General features: G+C 45.2%; 1 protein-coding gene across 5 annotated transcripts in view; it reads right to left on the reverse strand.

Moving 5' to 3' along the window:
- Positions 1-21,732, reverse strand: part of LOC132542669 (retinoic acid early transcript 1E-like) — a 35,222-nt gene that overhangs the window by 7,511 nt on the left and 5,979 nt on the right. For 2 of the 5 annotated variants that reach the window (XM_060205334.1, XM_060205336.1), the window contains one exon: positions 11,941-12,564. The exons of 1 other annotated variant lie outside the window; for it this stretch is intronic. The gene's annotated coding sequence lies outside the window, so the exon portion shown is untranslated. Of the gene's footprint in view, positions 1-1,813; positions 2,081-11,940; positions 12,565-13,595; positions 14,486-21,732 lie in introns of those variants that run through there. 2 more of the 5 variants (XM_060205339.1, XM_060205340.1) reach the window with 2 other exon arrangements.

The raw sequence follows: 21,732 nt of genomic DNA on the forward strand, positions 1-21,732 counted from the left end.
CATGGTGAGGTAGTACTCCATGCCTTATCACTCCCTTCCTACTCAATTTGTCTCTGTATCTAAAAATGAATAAATAAATAAATAAATAGATATTTTTAAGTTTAAGTGATGGCTGAAGACAACTTGGCTATTAAAAATGATAAAGTCACCTCCTTTGCCTCATCTTGGATGGAATTTATAGCCATCATGCTAAGTCAGATAAGCCTAGTAGAGAATAACAAATGCCAAATAGCTCATTCATAGGTGGAAAGGAAGAACCAGAAAGTGAAACCTGGACTGAGTGGAATGTATTGCACCAAAGCAAAAGGCTCTGGGGAAGGAGGGGGGAAGGGAAGGGGCTGAGAGAGCCTCGGGGTCCTAGTGGATGAGGAAAGAAAGGGACTTGAGTTGGGGTTGAGAATGTTCTTCAGACACCTATTATGCCGAGATGAGAACCTATACTCATGTGTCAACAATTGTACTGTACAACATTAACCTCCAGATCAAATGATCAAAAAAATAAATACAATTTTAGAAGTCTTTAACAGAGCCCCCACAATTTGTTGAAATTAAGAACTCAAGTAAGACCAGGAGGTTACCATTAGTGTCGGCTCACTTGCATGTTGCCATCTCCTCCAAGGTCACCTGAGGAGCAAGGTCAAAGCTAAAGAAAAGCAGAAGTCTGTCCTCAATGTCCAGAGCGCCTCTCTAGATTCTGCCACGAACTGGGAGCTTCCACTCTATGGTTCACGGAGTGGGACTTTCAATGCTGCCACTGTGCTGCGAGTGGGTGTTGGGTTCATGGTGGGAGGGAGAGGAATCCCTGGCAGACTCAGGATTTTCCCACAAACTGCAAACTGAAGGAGCCTGGCTGTTTTTGCATTTCCCAGAAGCTGGAAATGCAAGGGGGGGGGGGGGAGAGTCCTGCCTCCTGCTATCCAAGTGAAGTATAAATATTTCCGAATTATTTTTCTTATTCTAACTAGTTTTTTAATATATATATATATATATATATATATTTATCTATGTATTTCATAGGGAAAAATAGAAACCAAGAGGGGAGGGGAGGATACATAGAGAGAGAGTCAGAAAGACACCTGCATACTACTTTACCTCTCATGAAGCCCCCTCCCCCATCTCCTGCCCTGCATATGAGGTCCTAGGGCTTGAACCCAGGTCTTTGTGCATTGTTAACATGTGCACTCAACCAGGAGCACCACCACCTAGCTCCTATAAAGTATAAGTATTAATCATAGCAGAGACTAACACCCCACATCCAGCCACAGTGAAGCTCTGCTTCATGCACCTTCATGTGGCCTTTTCCTTAATGAATAGAAGTCTTGAAACACAAGGTGGGTGTTGGGACACAAAGCTTATTTTAGTTGTCACCCCAGCTATCAGCTTCTCCTTCCTGCTTGTCTTTGCCCAGGATCTGTGACAGAACCAGAGGAGCTTCCAAGCCAAAGGGGCCCTTCTTTGTAAGGAAAATGGAGCAGCAGCCTGGGAGCAGTGAATTCAGGCCAGCGCCCAGGGTGCCCCCTCACCAGCCCCACCAGCCTCCTCCCTGCCTCCAGACACACAGAGTCAACAATGAAAATGCTGCTGTCCTGGTCAGTCCAAGGAGCTGAGGTTCTGGCTGGGGCTCTAGCTGGATTCAGAGCCACAGCCCCTCCAAATCTCAGCTCTGCTCAGTGATCTCCAGCTCTTGCCCTTTAAAGGGGTGAACCTGGCTGGGTCAGGGTGCTTCACATCACAAACAGACTGTGGCCCCACCCACCCCCCCAGGGCTATGGGGTGAAGGAGAACAGAGGGGACAGTGAGTGTCTCCTCGCACCTAATCAGCTCAGAACCCGGCTTCCTGCTTGACAATCAGGTCCTGCCTTGGACCCAAAAGAGGAAGAGGCTTGCAGAATCCTCACAGCTCTTGATTCTCTGTCTTTGTGGGGGCTTCGATCTGTCCTGAGCAGATGGCTGGGGTGGAGGCCCTAAAGCCAGAGTCCGCAGAGGAGCCCGGTTGGGGTCCTGCAACTTCTACAGCTGCTGTCATCACCTGAGGGTCCACAGACAGGACAGAGATCACCACGGGGAACCCCAGGACTGTGCCAGGTGGTAGACATAGGCTGCACCCCCTCTTTATGGTGAATTTATGGTGGGGAGGTTGGAGGTCCTGAAGGAGTCTCTGGGGAGGGGGTTGCCTGCATTGTGACCTTCGCTGGCGTCGCAGCTGCTCCGCGGACTCTGCACAGAGCTGGGAGACTGGCACCTTGGAGCTGCCTGTGCTGCCTGGGCACCGGTTAGCAGCACTAGCGGGCACAGCCACCGCAACAGAGTCAGGGCCTGGGCATCAGGGACAGGTCAGCAAGGGCTCAAACAGTCACCACTGGGCTCCAGAACGTCCTCCAAAGGCCAAAGGTCGATGAATGGTCTGGAATTTGCCTGCCAGGAATTCTGGGAGTTTCCTTCAGCAAGGAAGTGGGCACTCCCAGCTTCTGCTTTCTGCAGGGAAACCGAGTCTTCTCTTGGGACAATTTGCAACATTCTCCTCCTACCTGAAGATAAATTGCTCAGCAGGATAATTTGTGGGGAACACTAAGGACTTCTCTTTTCTAACTTTGCTCCCCTGCCCCATTGTTGTATGCTTTACATTGGGTTGTTCTAGCTCTCCCCCTGCCAAGAAAATTGGTTCAGTCCTGCTAGTTTCGTGGGCCGCTTGTCCCCGCCCCAAGGAACCCTGAGAGAGTTCTAGAGTTCCAGAGTTTGAGAGTTCTTGGCGCCGCCATGTGAGAAAGAGGCAGGAGAGTTTTGTTTGGTGATTAGTTTGGGTTAGTTTATGAATTGTTGTTTCTGAATAAAGAAATACAGCTTCCCGGCCCAGCCGTATGTCTCTGGTCGTCTCTGTTACCCGCCCGTGAAGCTAGCCCGGCCAGCTGGAGCCTCCAAATTTTAACAACAAATGGCGCCCACATGGACCTGACCTGTGCATCTCTCAGATAAGTGAAGACAATTTGGCTACCTATGTACTATGGCCTTCTCTTCTGCTTGTGAAGAGATCTCCAAAGGCCTCTGCTCTTTCTTCACGAGACTGTTTTGCTGTTTCTGGATCATTTATCTCTGGACCACTCTGTGGTTTCCACTCGCTCGGGCACACTCAGAACAGCCAGCGGAGTCAGGAAGAGCCAGAGGGCGAGAGGTGAGGCACGGAGCTGCCTTTTCCACCTGGTGGAGCAGCCAGCCAGTCAGCCAGCTGGCCGTGCCTGGACAACCCCGCACGCTGCGCCCGCAGCCCCTCAGCCCCGCAGCCCGCAGGAGGCCGACGCCAGCACGCAAGAGCCCGATGCCAAGACGCTGGAGCCCGATGCCAACACGCAGGAGCCCAATGCCAGCATGGAGGCCAGCCCACAGGAGCCAGCTCTCCACCACGTGGCGCAGGGCACTGGACACGTGATCCCTCCACGCTGCTTGGCCACTGCGAGCAGGACAGCAGACATGGCAGGGCCATGGGGCAGGGCCGCGGCGGCCTATTATGGCTGCCACCCCTGGGCACCTCAGCCCGCGCCTTCTACAAGACTGGCCCGCCCACCCTCGTGCTATGAATTCTGGACAGATCCCGAACCTCCCGGGCTCCCTGCCGAAAATGGGCACCCTGGCCGAGATCCTCAGCTCCGGTCTGAAGACAGACAAGCTGGAGTACGCAGAGATTCGTGCAGAGATCGCAACCTGCAATTCCTTGAAGTGGAGCTGTGCGGGAGGCCACCTCCGGATGGTGACCCCCCCAACAACTAAGACAGTACAGATCTAAATTCGTGTTTAAAATGACATGTCTTCGTAACAAAGGTTTCTCTCCTTGTGTATTAATGACCACGTTTATGTGTCTGTTTAAAGTTTGGTAAACAGTAACTTTAAGGCTAAATTCTTACTAGACAAAGTTAAATGAAAAAGGTTTTCAACATAATTCTCATAAAGATAAAATTAACTTACCTTTAAAGTCTGAGGTAAAAATTAGTTAACAATCAATATATTTTAACTAAGTTGGTCTAAACAAAACCTGCGCACACCTAAGGTGTGTCTCCATCTTAAGTGGGTGTAACAAAAGGTTAAATAGACTTGTTGATATGTAAAACTCTCAATTACCTTCTCTATTAGAAATGGTAGATTACACAATGGCTATGCTAATTATTCTCATGCCTGAGGTTTTCTTTCCTGTGCACACCTAGGGTGTGTCTCCATCTTAAATGGGTGTAACAAAAGGTTAAAAAGATGTTGTTGATATGTAAAAGTCTCAAATTCCTTCTCTATTAGAAATGTTAGATTGTGCTATGATTATGCTAATGACAAGTTTTGTTTCATAGTAAGTAAATTGCAGCCAGCTGCCTTTGGGACTCTAGGCCATTCCCCACGCCCATGCAAATGCCTGTCGAGGCAAGTACGCCCCCCAGAGGCAAGAAATGTTTTTTAAAATTATTTTTAATATTTATTTTTTTTTATTTATTCCCTTTTGTTGCCCTTGTTGTTTTTTATTGGTGTAGTTATTATTGTTGTCATTGTTGTTGGATAGGACAGAGAGAAATGGAGAGGGGAGGGGGAAGACAGAGAGAGGGAGAGAAAGATAGACACCTGCAGACCTGTTTCACCACTTGTGAAGCGACACCCCTGCAGGTGGGGAGCGAGGGCTTGAACCAGGATCCTTATGCTGGTCCTTGTGCTTAGCGCCACCTGCGCTTAACCCGCTGCACTACAGCCCAACTCCCAGAAATGTTTTTTTTAAGCTGATAAAGTTTTGCCCACAGAGGCAAAAAAATGGCCCCCTCAGGCCTTCCTTTGGCAGCACACTGGTTCTTGTTACTTGCTTACATGTTTCTCCATGTTTGTGCCAGTTTCTTTTTAAAAAATGCCTGTATGATAGAGGTTTCTGTTCACCCCACACCCCTGATACTGTGGTCATTTAGTTAAAAAGAAAAGGGGGAATTGTTGTATGCTTTACATTGGGTCGTTCTAGCTCTCCCCCTGCCAAGAAAATTGGTTCAGTCCTGCTAGTTTCGTGGGCCGCTTGTCCCCGCCCCAAGGAACCCTGAGAGAGTTCTAGAGTTCCAGAGTTCGAGAGTTCTTGGCGCCGCCATGTGAGAAAGAGGCAGGAGAGTTTTGTTTGGTGATTAGTTTGGGTTAGTTTATGAATTGTTGTTTCTGAATAAAGAAATACAGCTTCCTGGCCCAGCCATATGTCTCTGGTCGTCTCTGTTACCCGCCCGTGAAGCTAGCCCGGCCAGCTGGAGCCTCCGAATTAGCAACATTCTCCTCCTACCTGAACATAAATTGCTCGGCAGGATAATTTGTGGGGAACACTAAGGACTTCTCTTTTCTAACTTTGCTCCCCTGCCCCATAAATGAAATGTATATTTAAAACGGAAGGGAGGCTGTAAGATGCCCAAAGCCAATCAGAAGTCAGAGCGTCATAAGTCGTAACACTAAGACAACAGCTGTGTCAATCACTTAGCCTGGGAGCCCCTGTGCTCAGCAGAGTGTGCTCATGCGCTGTGCCTCCTTCCCCCTCCATCTTGCATATTGTCACTGATACATTCCCACCTAGCCTCTGCTCCAGGGGGCTTTTTGACACTATTCATCAAAGATGACTTTAAGTGGAATCTGTGAATTTGACTTGCATTCCCTGGAGTTTAGTGTTACGGAACACTTTTCATGTACTGATTGGCAGTTTGTATGGTTACAGTGAAATGTGCTTCACCTATATTTACACTGAATTATTTATTGTATTATCTTTAAACAATTTAACGTTGGCTTACAGTAGTGTGAGATTTGAGGTATACAGATCCATAGTTCTATCTATATGTTTATAACTCACCACCAGCAAAGATCCAAACTTCACACCAGAGACCCCCTATATATGCCCCCTATATTCCCTCCAGAAAACCACCATAGTTTTCAGAGTCAGAGTTAATTTTGCTGGAATTACTATTCTTTGCAAGTTCATTTTTCTTATTTAAATCTCATACATGAATGAAATCATCTGGTAACTTGCTTGTTTCCCTTGAAATAATCACCTCATCTGTGCACAACAGCATAGTGCCATCTCTCTAATGACTGAGTAAGCAGTGTTCACTAAGTATTTATATCCAATCTGTATTCCTTTCTCTTGCCTGATTGCTATGGTGAGCACTTCCAATACTATGTTAAAGAGTAATGGTGATAATGGACAGGCCTGTCTAGTTTCCAATCTGAGGAGGAATGCTTTCCACTTCTGTCTACTGAGTATGATGTTGGCTGTAGATTTGCTGTATATGGACTCCACTACCTTAAGGAATTTTCTACCTATTCCCATTTTTTTAGTGTTTTGAGCATGAACAGGTGCTGGATTTTATCAGAAGCATCTATTGAGATATTTTGTCCTGCTTTTTAACTTTTTTTTAATTAATTAATTTTTTTTTTTTTTTTTTAGCCAGAGCACTGCTTAACTGTGGCTTATGGCAGCATAGGGGATTGAACCTGGGACCTGAGAGCCTCAGGCGTGAAAGTCTCTTTGCATAATCATTATGCTATATCCCCACCCTTTTGTCCTGCTTTCTTTCTATCTTACTGTATTCCAGCTACCAAGTTCCAGATGCTACTATGATTCCATCCTGAATTTCCTGGGCATATGATGTCAAACGGTGTGTCCTGGAACCTCACTTCTTCTGCACTCTACCCTACTAGGGAAAGCTAGAAACAGGCTGGTAGCATGGATCAACCTATCAATGTCCATGTCCAGCAGAGAAGCAATTACAGAAGCCAGACCTACCACCTTCTACATTGCCAAAAGAATTTTGGTCCATACTCCCTGTAGAGTAAAGGATAGGGAAGCTTCCAGTGGAGAGGATGGGACACAGAACTTTGCTGATGGCAACAGTGTGGAATGGTAACCCTGTTTTATCACAATCTTGTTAATAATTATTAAATCACTAATTAAAAAAAAAAAGTTACCTCTCTTTGAGACTGGAGCCACTCTGTCATTCAGAAAAGACCAGCTCGACCAGCTCCAGGAGCCGCAGTCCCTCCCCACAGTCAGTGACCACATGGGGTTATGCTGAGCTCTCCATGTCATGTGCATGTCAGTGTGAGCACATTCGATTCTACAATTTAATAGGTAGGCATTATTTAACTTCCACTGACTACTTCTAAAGTTGCACATTTTTTCCTCATATTTCTCACCTATAATCCTCTGTAGGAACTGTTTGTTCATGTACTGTGTCCATTTATTTCTCACTGACTGATCACCTGGAAAGCAGCTAATGGCATTATGGGGACATGGTCAGCTGGCCCAACCTAGGCCCTCCCCCCAGTGCTTTGCTTGAGTTGACACCTCCCACCATCCCCATTACCCACTACAGTACACCATCACCATGGCCATCACCATCAGGGGATGGGAATGTGGCCCCAGAGGGAGAGTGGGTTCCAGGTCACTCACCCCAACAGGGACCCAGGGACCTCCAGGTAAAGGACACTTGACATCATCTCTGGTCTTTTGTGAGGGAGCCAAAACCTGCCTCCGGACAAAAGAATTTCTTTGCGAAAATATAAATTATATGGCAGAGATGCGAAAGAACAAATAACAATGTCCTTTGAGTTCTTCCAGAGCTTGTGGTGGTGCACTGGATTCAGAGAGCACATGTGCCATGTGCAGGGTCCTGGGTTCATGACCTTGGTTCCCACCTGCAGGAGGGAAAACTTCAGGAGTAGTGAAGCAGTACTGCAGGTGTTTCTTTTATTCTCTCCACCTTCCCTTCCCTATCAATTTCTATCAAAAAAAAAAAAAAAAAAGATGTGGGAGTGAGAGATTCCTTCTAAGGAAAAGTGATTAAAGGGGACAGTCGAATTTTGAACCAGCATGCCTTTGTTTTAACCTTGCCCTTTTCTGATGATTTTTCGAAGTGAGCCACACTTGTTTTTATCTCCAAATTCTTCTGCATTAACTGAGCTATTTAGGATCCTATCTACAGCCATGCAGTGTAACTTAGAATTTCCGCACTTGTCTCCTACAGAAGGTATACGTGCTTTTGACACATTTCTTAGGTTCTGTTTGTTTTGCCACTAAGGTTATCACTAGGGCTCAATGCCTGCACTATGAATCTACTGCTCCCAGAGATCTTTTTCTTTCTATTTTATCTGATACCGAAAAGTTGAGAGGGAAGGGGGAGATAGTAAGAACGAGAGATAGACACCTGCAGGCCTTTTGAGGTAGTGAGGTCTGCAAGTAGGTAGTGGGGTCTCAAACCCAGGTGCTTGCACATGGCAATGTGTGTGCTTAACCCAGCGGGCCACCACCCTGCACCTGCTCAGTGCCTTATAAAAAGCAATCTGTATCATGTTTCTATCAGTGTCCAGTTTCTGAAGCAAGCAACATGGTTTCTTTCCTGCCCACACTTGCATCTGGTAAAGGCATCAAAGGACAGCACTGGAGCAAAAGCAAAGCAAAAGGCCTAGGAATTCCCTCCCTTTCCTACCCCCTAGCAGTCTCTTGTCCTGCTCTGACGCTGACCCAAAGTGGACTAACCCCACTACTCTTCACATGGGCTTAGAATTGGTGATATCTAGATGACAGAATTTAGGGGACCAGCTGTCAGGTCTTTTCCTAGTTGCTCCTCTAGCACTCACCTGCTAGCTCTTACTTCCCTTCTGCAAACCCCCAGGTGACAAGCTCTGTCCACTCCCTCCCCCATCCACATCCTGGGCTACAGTGAGCTCAGTGGTCCTGGGAGCCTATAATAGGTGGAGTGAGGGTCTGGGGAGGCAGGAGGGCTCCCTGGCTGTGCCAAGATGACAGAGAATCTCTGAAGGTCATTCGTGTTTGTAAACCTTATTATCATCAAAAAATATCTTTACTGCTGAGTCCTTGCCAACTCCCTTTTTTTCTGGAAGTGCCTTTAATGGCTTCAGTGATGAAGTGGTGATAGCTGTGCAGCCACATAGACGTGTTCACACAAGTTTCCCCCGAAATTCTTTGGGAGTGAGGAGATTGACAGCTTCTGCTTAGTTGGTGATTGGGAGATAAACCCAAAGTTCCTTCCTCCAACCACCTCAAAGCCACCTCCCTGTCTCTCTTCTCTAAATTAGGCATCTGGAATGACAGTCCTCCCAGCCGCCACCCACCTGATTTCCCCACACTCCTCTCTCTTTCAAAAATAGAGTCTAAGTTGTTATTCATTTGTTATTATTATTACTATTACTATTATTTTAACAGAACACTGCTCAACTCTGGTTTACGGAAGTGCTAGAATTTGAACCTGGGACTTCAGAGGCTTAGATATTGATGTCTTTTTTGCATAATAATTATGCTATCTGCCAGCTCTCCTCACACTCTTCTCCACAATCACTCAAGACAGTCCCATTTTGCTGTGACAAAATAAGATGTTTGGGAGTCGGGCTGTAGCGCAGCGGGTTAAGCGCAGGTGGCGCAAAGCACAAGGGCCGGCATAAGGATCCCGGTTCGAACCCCGGCTCCCCACCTGCAGGGGAGTCGCTTCACAGGCGGTGAAGCAGGTCTGCAGGTGTCTATCTTTCTCTCCCCCTCTCTGTCTTCCCCTCCTCTCTCCATTTCTCTCTGTCCTATCCAACAACGACAACAACAAGAATAACTACAACAATAAAACAACAAGGGCAACAAAAGGGAATAAATAAATAAAATAAATATTAAAAAAAAAGAAATTCTGACTTTTAAAAAAATAAATAAATAAGATGTTTATCCCTCTACTCTCTGTGATGTGGAGAGATGTGGTTGAATATTTGGTCAGAGTCCCTAGCCCGCTGTGTGAGCAACAGAAGCCAGCTCAGTTTGGGGGCATGTGGTGTCACTGATTAGCTAGCACTCTGCTCAACCCCCAAAGTACTTTTGAATTTTGTGATATGGCGTCATCTCACATCTTTTAACTTGTATTTCTCTGGTGACTAGTGATATCAAAGCCTTTTGTGGGTGAATTGGCCATTTGTATAATTTGGAGAAATACATTCAAATCTGTGGTCCATGCTGAAAGTTAATGATTTATCATTTTATTACATTTTGAATTTAACACAGGCTTACCATAGTAGTTTATACTTTCATAACTACATTATGCATATATAGCTTACCACACTCACCACCAAAGTTCCAGTGTCTTTATACCAGAGATACATCTACCTGTTCCTCCAAAGAATTAACATAGTTTTCAGAACCTAAGGCTTACCTTTCATTTTTTAAATTTATTTGTTTATTATTGGATAGAGGCAAAGATAAATTGAAAGGGGTAGGGGGAGTGAGAGAAGGAAAGAGAGTGACCTGCAGCCCTACTTCACCACTTGTGGAGATATACCCCCTGCAGGTGGGGAGCAGGGGGTTGAACCCAGGTCCTTGTGCCCTGTATATGTGCCCTTAACCAGGAGCGCTACTGCCTGGCCCCTACCTTTCGTTTTTATAGTTTAATTTTTAAGCATAAAAGGCTTAGATTTCAATAATGTCAAATTAATGTTTTCCTTATCACTTAGTCTACTGTGCATTTAAGCAGGTTTGTGTTGGGCTGGGTGGTAGCACACCCGGTTGAGGACCACATTACCATGCATAGGGATCCAGGATCCTGGTACCCACTTGCAGGGGTGCAAACTTCAAGAATGATGAAGCAGGGCTGCAGATGTCTTTTTTTTTTCTCTCTCTCCCTTCCTATCTACACTTATCTGTCCTATCAAGTAACTTAAAAAATTTAAAAAGTTTGTGTTCTCCCATAGTTATAATTTTAAGATATACTTTAGAAAAAAAATGAGGGGTTGGGCAATAGTGCACCGGGTTAAGCACACACAGTAAATACGCAAAGATCCTGGATTGAGCCCCTGGCTCCCACCTGAAGAGAAAAATATGGTATTTTATTTACCTCCAAGATTATCACTGGGGCTTGGTGCTGACATTACGAATCCACAGCTCATGGCAGCTATTTTTTTTTCCCATTTTATTGGAAAGAACATAGAGAAATTGAGGGAAGAGGGGGAAATAGAGAGCACAGGAAAAGATAGACAGATCTGCTTCATCACTTGTAAAGTGTTCCCTGCTGGCAGGGAGCTGGTGACTTGAACCCCGATCCGTGTGCTTCATACTACATGCACTTAACTGGATGTACCATTGCCTGCCCTGCCCCCCCAAATGAATTTTATAGTGAACACCAATTCACCTGCACTCCAAGATGCATGACTAGCATTTTACTGCACGTTTCACCTCACATATGTATCTGTATATTCTACACTTTTTTCAACATACTTTATTATTAGTCTATTTCAAAGTTGAAGGCATTGATATATGACATATACTCAAAACACTCCCGTATGCATATCAGTAACTAAAATGTTCTATGCCTTTGAATCTGCATTTAGATTTTTCATGAGAGCTTGAACTTTGAGGAGCAGAGTCTGTCATTTTCAGGATAAATCTAAAATTGGGGAATAAAAGACCCTTAGGGTCTTTATTAAAAGGCCTCTCCCTCAATTGAGAAGATCTGAGTTTGTGAAATGACTTATGTCTGGAAACTGGGTAAGAAGACATGAATCCTCAACTTATTTTTGAAAGCTACAGTTCTGTCAAGTGGTTTATCCTAAATCCTAAATCATGTCAGGGTTCATATGTAGTTTCTGCACAGCAGTAACTTGTCTGTACACAAAAGTCAATGAGACACCCAAGTATATTTCATTAAACCAAAGTACATACATTCCTAACTCTTCTTCCTCCTAAGGGAATAAAATTTCACACCATTCCAATTCCACAGGACACAGGAGAGCCTGAGGGAAAGCATTGATTAACAGCATTAGTAGATTGGGAGCAGCACTCTTCCTTCTGCAGTTTTCCAGTGACTGAGTCACAGATGTCACAACATCACATAGATTCTTTAATATCAGTGTCAAGAGCTTGTGTCAGGGTGGGGTTGTGCAGATTAACTTTCTGTAGCCTCTTGGCAAACTCACCTCTGAACTGGAGATCATGTGTTAGATTGTCAGTCAGACTCTGTCAAGTGTCAGATTTCTGTCACAAAATGCTGAGCCATTAATATCATTCTGTTGTGTCCCGAGAAGAAACTTCAGCGTGAACAGCTGCTATGTCTTGAAGAGAATTGTTGGGGTGAATTATTTTATCCTCAGGAACAACAAATACTTTCCATTGAAGGTCTGGTGGAAACTTGGATGAGATCTTAACAATGATCCATCCCAGTTCTTCTAGATCCAGACCCTGAACCTCCTCCAGAATAAATACTTGATTTCTCCCTAACCACAAGGTAGTACCATGATGTCTAAACAGACCTCTTTACCCCAGCAAGAGGTAACCCCATGTGAGTCGCCTCATTTCTATAGAGAACTGGAGCAGAGAGAAGGACATAGAGACACAGAAGAAGGACAGTTGTCCTTCACAGTCAACATCCATTCCAATAGCCAGAGGCAGTTTGCTTCAAGGCCCCAGGGTACCTGAATTCTTCCTACAGACCACGACGATGATAATGACAATCAGGAGCGAGCAGATGATGGGTGGGATAATCCATGCTATAACTGGGGTGGGGGAGAGCTGGAAGGCAGATGGGGTCTTCAGTGGTGGTTCTAGGAAAAAATGCAATGCAATGCAAACTCTATAGAGCCTCAAATGATACCACCCTCAGCACATGCTTTATACAGCCAGCAGGTGTCATCCCAAAACTGCAGGTTAAAAATGGGAAGGGCTGTACCCTATCCTCACAGAGCTCAGGTTTCTACTGAGGGAGACAGTTCTACCATGGCTATCATACAGTTTGACATGTTTACTTTGAGACTTTTTTGATGGTAACAGAATTTAGGGGTGTTTAATTATGTTGAAAAGGCTCCATAACATGGGACATCCAGGGAGTCGGGCGGTAGCGCAGCGGGATAAGCACACGTGGTGCAAAGCACAAGGGCCGACATAAGGATCCTGGTTTGAGCCGCCGGCTCACCACCTGCAGGGGAGTCGCTTCACAAGTGGTGAAGCAGATCTGCAGGTGTCTATCTTTCTCTCCCCCTCTCTATCTTCCCTTCCTCTCTCCATTTCTCTCTGTCCTACCTAAGAATGACAACAACAAGGGCAACAAAAGGGAAAAAAAAAAAACGTGACATCGAGGGAACTGGAGGGACCTCGCCCAGGAGGGTGCAGACCTAGCCATTTGTGGAATATAGGTTCACATCATAGGAATATAACAGAGCTGCAGGAATTTCTGGTGTGGTGGGGGTCTCTTACATGTGTGTCTGTCTTTATCTGAAATAAAAATGTCACCCTGGGAGTATCAGAATTGAACAAAAGCAAGATGCTGAAGCTGAAATTGATATGAGAGTCAGTACTAAAAAATAAAATGGGAAGATGAAAAGGTGTGGCATTCCAATGATGCATATGGACTGGGGACCATCTAGTGCAGCCTGGGCAGAGTCATAGTGAGTGGGGAAGGGCCTCCAATAGTGAGTGGGGATGGGAAAAGAAGATATTGGGAAACCCTCTGGCCATCACTGACTATGCAGACAGGAAGTCCACATAGAATCTACCCTATTTTCAATCACAAACACATATTCACATCCACACTTGGAAGAAGCAGAGGCTCCTACATCCTCCACAACTGCTCAGCTACCTGTGGGCTCCAGCATTTTCTTGCAGTGCTCTAAGAATCCTGTAAGGCGGGGACTACAATCTCCCCTTAAGAACTTCCTGAAATATTCTGCCAGGTCCTAGTTGCTCTCCCACTCCTTGATCCCTCCAGCTCCAGGATCGATGACTGTCCAGCTCATGATGATAGTGTCATAAAGGAGAGCATTCTGTCCATTGACGCTGAAGTCCCAGGATGCACCTGTGTACTGTTCTGCTTCCCTCTGACAGCACAGCTGGGCCTGCAGGCTGGGGGGAGCTGCACTCCCACATATAACACCACCTGACTCTGAGAGGCCCTCCCCTCCCAGGGCCCAGGGTGTTTCTCACACTCAGGGCCTGGACTCTCCTCTCCGGAACTGTCCTTTCCTACCTATTATTAGGCTCACCTTGTCTCTGAGATGGGACCATGTTCATTTGTCACATTTCCCTTCCCTCCTGTGTGCTGAACCCTCCCACCTCTTGCTCCCTGTCTCCAGCTCCAACCCCTTCCCACACTCACCTCTGCCACTTGAGGAAGACAGGTCCAGAAATGAGTACTGGTTAGAATATTCCTAGCTGTGAAATGCAAGCTCAGACTGACAGGGACTCAGAAGTTACACAGGCTCCTGTGCTCAATGTGAATACATATAGGCCCTAAGTAAGATTGATAGGGTTAACAGTTGATGACACTTATATACTTTCCTCATGTTTGGGAGCTACTCTCTGCCCTAGTCCAGTTTTGTAGTCCTGTTTCCAACTCTGACACTATCTCACCTGACAGTAGTCTTAATCCTCCTGCATGTTAGCTATTGGGCAAAAATGACAGAAGCTGAGGCCCCTTAGAATATATCTAAAATGGAATGCCTATTTTCTGCCTACACCAAGGTCCTTAGTTCTATCTTCTCTAGTCTTACCTTTAGGTTCCTTATTATTAAACCATATGTCAACACCCATACCCAATGGAGAAGCAATTACAGAAGCCAGAACTCCCACCTTCTGCACCTCATGAGGAATTTTGGTCCATAACCCCAGAGGGATAAAGAATAGGGATGTTTCCAATGGAGGGAATGGGATATAGAACTCTGGTGGTGGGAACTATATGGAATTGTATCCCTCTTATCCTCCAATCTTGTTAATCATTATTAAATCACTAATAAAGAGAGGGAGAGAGAGAGAGAAGGAACATCTGCCCACCAGAGTCAAACTGTCAGAGTATATGTTTCCTCCTGACATGGCGTCCTGTCCTACAGGGAGAGAGTGTCTGTCACCATAGGCAAGAGTCTGGTCTATGGTCATTGCAAATCCTCTAGGAAATCATTTGGTACAGAAAGTGATTAAGATCATTTTATCCACCTGTGCAGGGGCATGCATATGCCCACATTTTCTTTCTTTCTCCCTTCCATATTTTTCTTCTTTCTTTAATCTCTTCCTGTCTGCACTTTTTTCCCCTTCTCCATTTTTTTTTCTTTTTTTTCCTTTTTTTTTTTTTCCTGCAGGGTTATTGCTGGGCTTGGTGCCTGCACCATGAATCCACCGCTCCTGAAGGCCAATTCCCCCCCCCCTTTGTTGCCCTTGTTGTTGTAGCCTCGTTGTGGTTATTATTATTGCCATTGTTGATGTTGTTCATTGTTGGATAGGACAGAGAGAAATGGAGAAAGGAGGGGAAGACAGAGAGGGGGAGAGAAAGATAGACACCTGCAGACCTGCTTCACCGCCTGTGAAGCGACGCCCCTGCAGGTGGGGAGCCGGGGGCTCGAACCGGGATCCTTACGCCGGTCCTTGCGCTTTGTGCCACGTGCGCCTAACCCACTGCACCACCGCACGACACCCCCCCCTTTTTTTTCTTTTTAAAGCAGAGGACTGATGAGTTCTGAATAATGGTGCTGCAGGGCATTGAACCTGGGACTTCGGAGCCTCAGGCATGAGAGTGACCTTGCATAACCTCTATAGTGGAGCCCGCCCCCTTTTCTAGTTTGGATACCACTAGGCTGATTGCTGAGGCTCCGTGCCAGCACTAGGAATCCAGGGATGCTGGCAGCTTTCCTCCTTTACCCCTCCCATTTGTTCTCCTTCTTTCATTTTTGAAGTACACTGATAGGAGTCAAGGAAAATGTAGCAAACTGGGTTAAGCGCACATAGTAGGAAGTCCAAGGACCTGAGCAAGGATCTCAGTTCGAGTGCAGGAGGGGTCGTCTCACAAGCAGTGAAGCAGGGCTGCAGGTGTTTATCTTTCTCCTGCCCCGCCCCACGTCCCCATCCTCTCTCCATTTTCCACTGTCCTATCCATAAAATGGAAAAAACATACCAGGAGCAGTGAATACTAGTGCAGGTACCAGCCCTTCCAATAACTCTGAAGGCAAAAAAAAAAAAGAAAAGAAAAGAAAAAAAAAGAAAGAAAGAAGTAATAAGATAATAAAGTTCACTGAGAACTTGAGAAAGGATGGGGAGATAGCCAAGTAGAGAGAAATGAGACTCCCATACACCTTCTTCACCTCTCCTCCCCCTGAAGGTGGGGAACAGGGCTCCAACCCAGTTCCTTGTGCATGGAAGTCTGGGCAGTCCATTGGGTTCCTCACTGCCCACCACCAGGAAAGGTTCTCAAATCTCCTTTTTCCTGTCCAGTGCTTTGAACACTGCAGAAGACTGAAAGGAACTGACCCATGGCACAGAGGGGGCGGGCAAAGCCACAGCTCCAGGACCTGTCTGGCTCTGAGACCACCCCACCAGGCCAGGCAACCTAAATACTCTTTTAAAATCCTGATTACATAATTCTGGTATGTTGGTAGCAAAAAAGCAAGGTTGGTAAACCAAAGTTTTTGAGCTGTGGGAAACCAGGAACTGAGGACAGTTGAATGGGCAGTGCAAGGAGGTGACCTAAGACCCACACCACTTGTTGTAAGATTGGTGTGTGCCCTGCGGAGGGACACTCCCTACTCTTTCTTTCCTCCATTGTCATCACAGGCTGGAGACAGGATGCTTTCCTCTCCAAGCTTTAAGTTTGTCTACTCTAAAACCAGTTGTTTTTCAGACAGACCTCTCTCAATTCTTCTTTGTCTGAGCCTCTTTTCCATATATTTCTCCTTGGAAGTGAGTCTATACTCCTGCAAAATACCTTACAGACTGAGACATATTAAAATATTCTTTCAAGGCTGGGAAGATAGCATAATGGCTGTGCACGCAAGTTTCAAGGCTGAAGCTCTGAGCTCTCAAATTCAATCCCCAGAACCACCTTAAGCCAGAGTTGCTAAAACAAAGAAGCAGATAAACATAAAAACAAAAAAAATCATTGCCTCCACTGTTTGCCTGATGGCTACAATGTCTCACTCATTAGCATTGTGTCTTGCAGGAACACAAGAATTTCTGCCTATCTGCCTAACAGGTAAACTGCCCCCCCCTGCCCCCGCCTCCAGAAACACTAGTTCCTTCTATTTCCAATGCGTGAATGAATGTCAGCTTCATAGAATAAAAAAATCAAATGGGTCTGTTGTAAAGGTCTGAGCTTACCCATGCTGAAGACTCACCACAGTCAAGGTTGGCAGAACTGTGTCACTTGGAGTCCCTTTGAATAACTGGAAATCCACCCCGGTTCCATGGCTGCCAGTTCTTAGCAACATCGCCCCACCAGATATTTGTCGGGATGCGGCATCATCTAAGTTCATTTTCCACGTCTACGCTCGACTGGACCTGCCAATATACGCAGATATCTTCGCCCACCCTGTCCAACGCTTGACGTCTTGTCACCCAATCTGGTCCCCTATGCCTACACTGAACTTCTCTGTTCCAGACTCTTGGAAACAGAGTTGGCAGTCAGCTGAGGTCAAGAACAAACACCTCATCACAGACCCCTGCAAGTGTCAACCCGGCTTTGACCTGGCACGTTATGATTGGGCCCTCCTCAATCGCTATCGAACAGGCCATGGCCGGTGCGCTGCTATGTTCCATCGCTGGGGAGCCAGAGACGACCCGAACTGCCCCTGCGGCTCCAGACAGACTATGACCCACATAGTCAACGACTGCCACCTCTCCAGATTCAAAGGAGGTCTCGAAACTTTACATCAGGCTCAAGCTGACGCTGTTGACTGGCTATGGAAGAAGGGCAAACGCTAGAAGAAGAACTGGAAATAAAACCTTATATGAAGACTCACTTCCTATGATTTACTCCTCACCACCAGAGGGTCTTGATATTTGAATTTAAGGTTCTGAATGCTATTGGGTGGCTGTGTGAATGACTGAATGAATAAGTCAGGTGTGAGAATCAAAATTTTAAAGAGACTAAAAGCACCATTTTCAGAACGGATTCTAAGTCTGAAGATGATGATTACCAAAGGCCTCTAGGTGGCACTGTAGGCCACTGTAGGCGCGTTGGACTCCCGTTTCCAGGTGAAAGGAGAAAGTGCAAATTCTGGCTTCAGTTTGCCGAGGAGGAGTTACTTTGGTTACAAAGAAATAGTTTGGGGCTTAATGAGATAGAAAACAGTAGAAAGCATAGTGAGATAGCACAGAAGTTAATGATTTTTTTCAGCCTCTTTAAGATGAACTACATTTATGTCATAGGGCTACAGAAGCAGAAAGGGCCAGGTAGAGAAAGGGCCAGGACTACTAATAATTGAAGAAATATTAGCTGATATCTTTTCCCAAATTAAAGGAAAGAGACCTTCAGATCCAAGAATGTCAAAGAGTTTGGTGTATTGCACTAAAATAACGGACTCTGGAGTGGGACGAGTGTTCAGCTTCAGGCAGAGAAGGACCCAAGTGGAGACTTAGATTGTTATATAGAAAACTGAGACATGTTATGGATGTACCAACTACTGTATTTTACTGTGAAGTGGAAACCATTAATCCCTCAAAAAAAAAAAAATAAGAATTTCAAAAAAGCGTAAAAAAAGAGTCCAAATCTAATTCACTGGTTCACACAGTAAATAAAATGGCGAACAGAGAGGATTCTGAGGGCTGCTAAAGAAAACGGTCGTCTCTCTGAAGGTAGCCCCACAAAACGATCAGCTCACTTCTTAACAGAAACTAGAGGTTAGAAAGAACTGGCAGGGGGGTCGGGCGGTGGTGCGGTGGGTTAAGCGCAGGTGACGCAAAGCGCAGGGACCAGCGTAAGGATCCGCGTTCCAGCCCCCGGCTCTGCACCTGCAGGGGAGTCGCTTCACAGGCGGTGAAGCAGGTCTGCAGGTGTCTGTCTTTCTCTCCCCCTCTCTATCTTCCCCTCCTCTCTCCATTTCTCTCTGTCCTATACAACAACGAACAACATCAACAATGGTAATAATAATAACCATAACGAGGCTACAACAAGGGCAACAAAAGGGGGGAAAAATGGCCTCCAGGAGCGGCGGATTCATGGTGCAGGGTGGCACCGAGCCCAGCAATAAACCTGGAGGAAGAAAGAACTGGCAGTATATATTTAAGATTTTGAGTGGAAGACACCTCCAGCCCAAAGTACTGTAAGTATTAATAAAGTTGAAAGGATGGAAGAAGAGCTTTTCAGACAAGGTACAGATGAAGGAATTAGTCATCACTAAACTAGGCCTATTCTTCTAGCGTTTGCCCTTCCGTAGCCAGTCAATAGCGTCAGGTTGAGCCTGATGTAAAGTTTCGAGGCCTATAAGAGCTACTAAAAACACATATACAGACTCCATCAACCCAGACGACACAGATGAATTGAGGAGATACAGATGAGGAGTGAAAGAGGGCCAAGCATCTCATTTAATCTGGAGCAGCTGGTCATCCTAGCCCATCTCAGTATCCCTGAGTATTTGATTTATCTGTCTAATTCATACAAACACCCCTAGACATTTTTCAGTGGAAATAAAATGACCGACTTTCTTACTATTATAGGGATCACATATTCTGTAATCAACACCTACAGATACCAAATTCAGGAGAAATTATAATGGCAATAGGAGGGACAGGGGGAATCTGTCATTGATTTCTTCTTGCAATCTTTGTAATATCATGCCACACATATTAATCTAAAATAGTTATTTGTTATTAGTTATCTCTGAGTGCCCTGTTAATATTTTGCCTGGAGATTTAGTTGCAAGATTAAATTTCAAGACATATTTCCCCAAGGAGTACAGAGGTGAAGAACTGATTGACACTACTGGCTGACTTTGGAAAAATTAGAAAGTATGAGGCCATCGTACTAGATAATCCAGAAATAATATTCTAGACATAATATTCTAGACCAATATTCAACTATTTTGAACCCCACCACCACCTAATGAGTCTGAGCAGGCCTGTTCCCCCTAAATCTCTCTCTCTCTCTCTCTCTCTCTCTCTCTCAGCCTCCAGGGTTATTGCTGGGGTTCAGTGCCTACACTACAAACCCACTGCTCCTGGAGGCCATTTTTTAAAGATAAGCTTTCTTTTTAAAAATTTTTAAATGATATTTATTTATTTATTTGGATAGAAACAGCCAGATATTGAGAGGAAAGGGGGTTATAGAAAGGGAAGGAGGTAAAAGAAAGAAAAAGGGAAGAAAGGAGCATCAACAAGTAGAAAACTATATAAAATTCTGGCATCAAGTCCACACCTGCCAGTGATTTTCTGCTCCAGTGGAAAGGCTCAGGTTTATCTGCTTTAAACATTGTAGATTAGGACTGAGTAATAACAGAACAACTAGGAGCCCAATTTTCACACAATCTAATTAGACAGCCAAATTTACATAGTTAATGGCCACTTTAAGGAACAGGGATAGAACAAATGCTCTTTATTCTGTCTGAATCTCTCCCATGGTCCTGAACTATATTTTCTTTGGCTACTCAATGCCCTTGCTTAGGCAATTATTTCAGCAAATGAATGCTAGTACCCACACAACACAGACTTCTGAGAGTGAACCAAAATTTAGGCTTGTACAGATTATTGCTAGCTAGAGTCTTGGGAGAAAACTCTTTGAAATAAATGAATTCTCACTATAACCCAGTGGCGTGTCTGTCCAAGTAAATACTTCTCATTCCCATGTGAAAATACATAGACTTTGAGTGTCCTGAGGGACTGAAAAGTGAAAACGTATAGCACAGTACACAACTTACTCTCCAAGAGAATAGTGAAAAAAAAAAAAAAAAGCATGAAGTTTGGACAGGACTGATGTTATACACTAGTGCTTACTTCCCCCACTATGCTTTGACACTCTCTTGCTAGGGTCCAGTTAAATTCTTAAGAAAAGTTTGGGGTATCTATGAAAGGACATATAAAACAATAATGGATCATGTCACAGTCTTTTGGCTAAAATTAAGTGTAAAACAACAATGGAGAGAGAACTTCTTTCACTGTTTGAACAAGAGTCTTGAGGCCGCCCTGGGACAAATACTTGCTCTTGTCTTTTTGCTGTGGCAGGACCTCACATAGAGATGATTTCACTGCTCTGGGACACTATTCTCAGCGTCTCCACACCACATTCCCCTCACATACCTTCCCCTCACTTCATCCTCAATCAGACACATGTGCAGACACTGAAACAGGATAGCCACACAGATGAGGAACATAAGAAGGTTGTGTATTTTTATTTACATACATTTTAAAAACATTTATTTTCTCTTTTGTTGCCCTTGTTGTTTTTTATTGTTGTTGTAGTTACTGTTGTTATTGATGTTGTTGTTGGATAGGACGGAGAGAAATGGAGAGAGGAGGGGAAGACAGAGAGGGGAAGAGAAAGATAGACACCTGCAGACCTGCTTCACCGCTTGTGAAGGGACTCCCCTGCAGGTGGGGAGCCAGGGGCTCGAACCGGGATCCTTACGCCGGTCCCTGCGCTTTGCGCCACATGCGCTTAACCCACTGCGCCACCGCCCGACCCCCGTCCTTGTGCTTTGTGCCATGTGTGCTTAACCCGCTGCGCTACCGCCCTACTCCCATTTACATAATTTTATTTGCACCGGGGTTATTACTGGGACTTGGTATTTGCATGACAAATCTACCACTCCTGTCAGCCATATTTTTCTCTTTTTGATAGGATAAAGAAAAATTGAGAAGGAAGGAGGAGACAGCTTCACTGTGAAGCTTCACCTCTGCAGATGGAGACCGATGGTTGTGAACCCATGTCCTTGTACATGTGTACTCAGTCAGAAGTATGACACCACCAGGCCCAGTGCTATACATATGACAATGCTTTTCAATCAGCAGTAAGGTAATGTGTA

This window comes from Erinaceus europaeus, chromosome 13, assembly GCF_950295315.1.
Source record: "Erinaceus europaeus chromosome 13, mEriEur2.1, whole genome shotgun sequence".
Classification (NCBI taxonomy): domain Eukaryota; kingdom Metazoa; phylum Chordata; class Mammalia; order Eulipotyphla; family Erinaceidae; genus Erinaceus; species Erinaceus europaeus.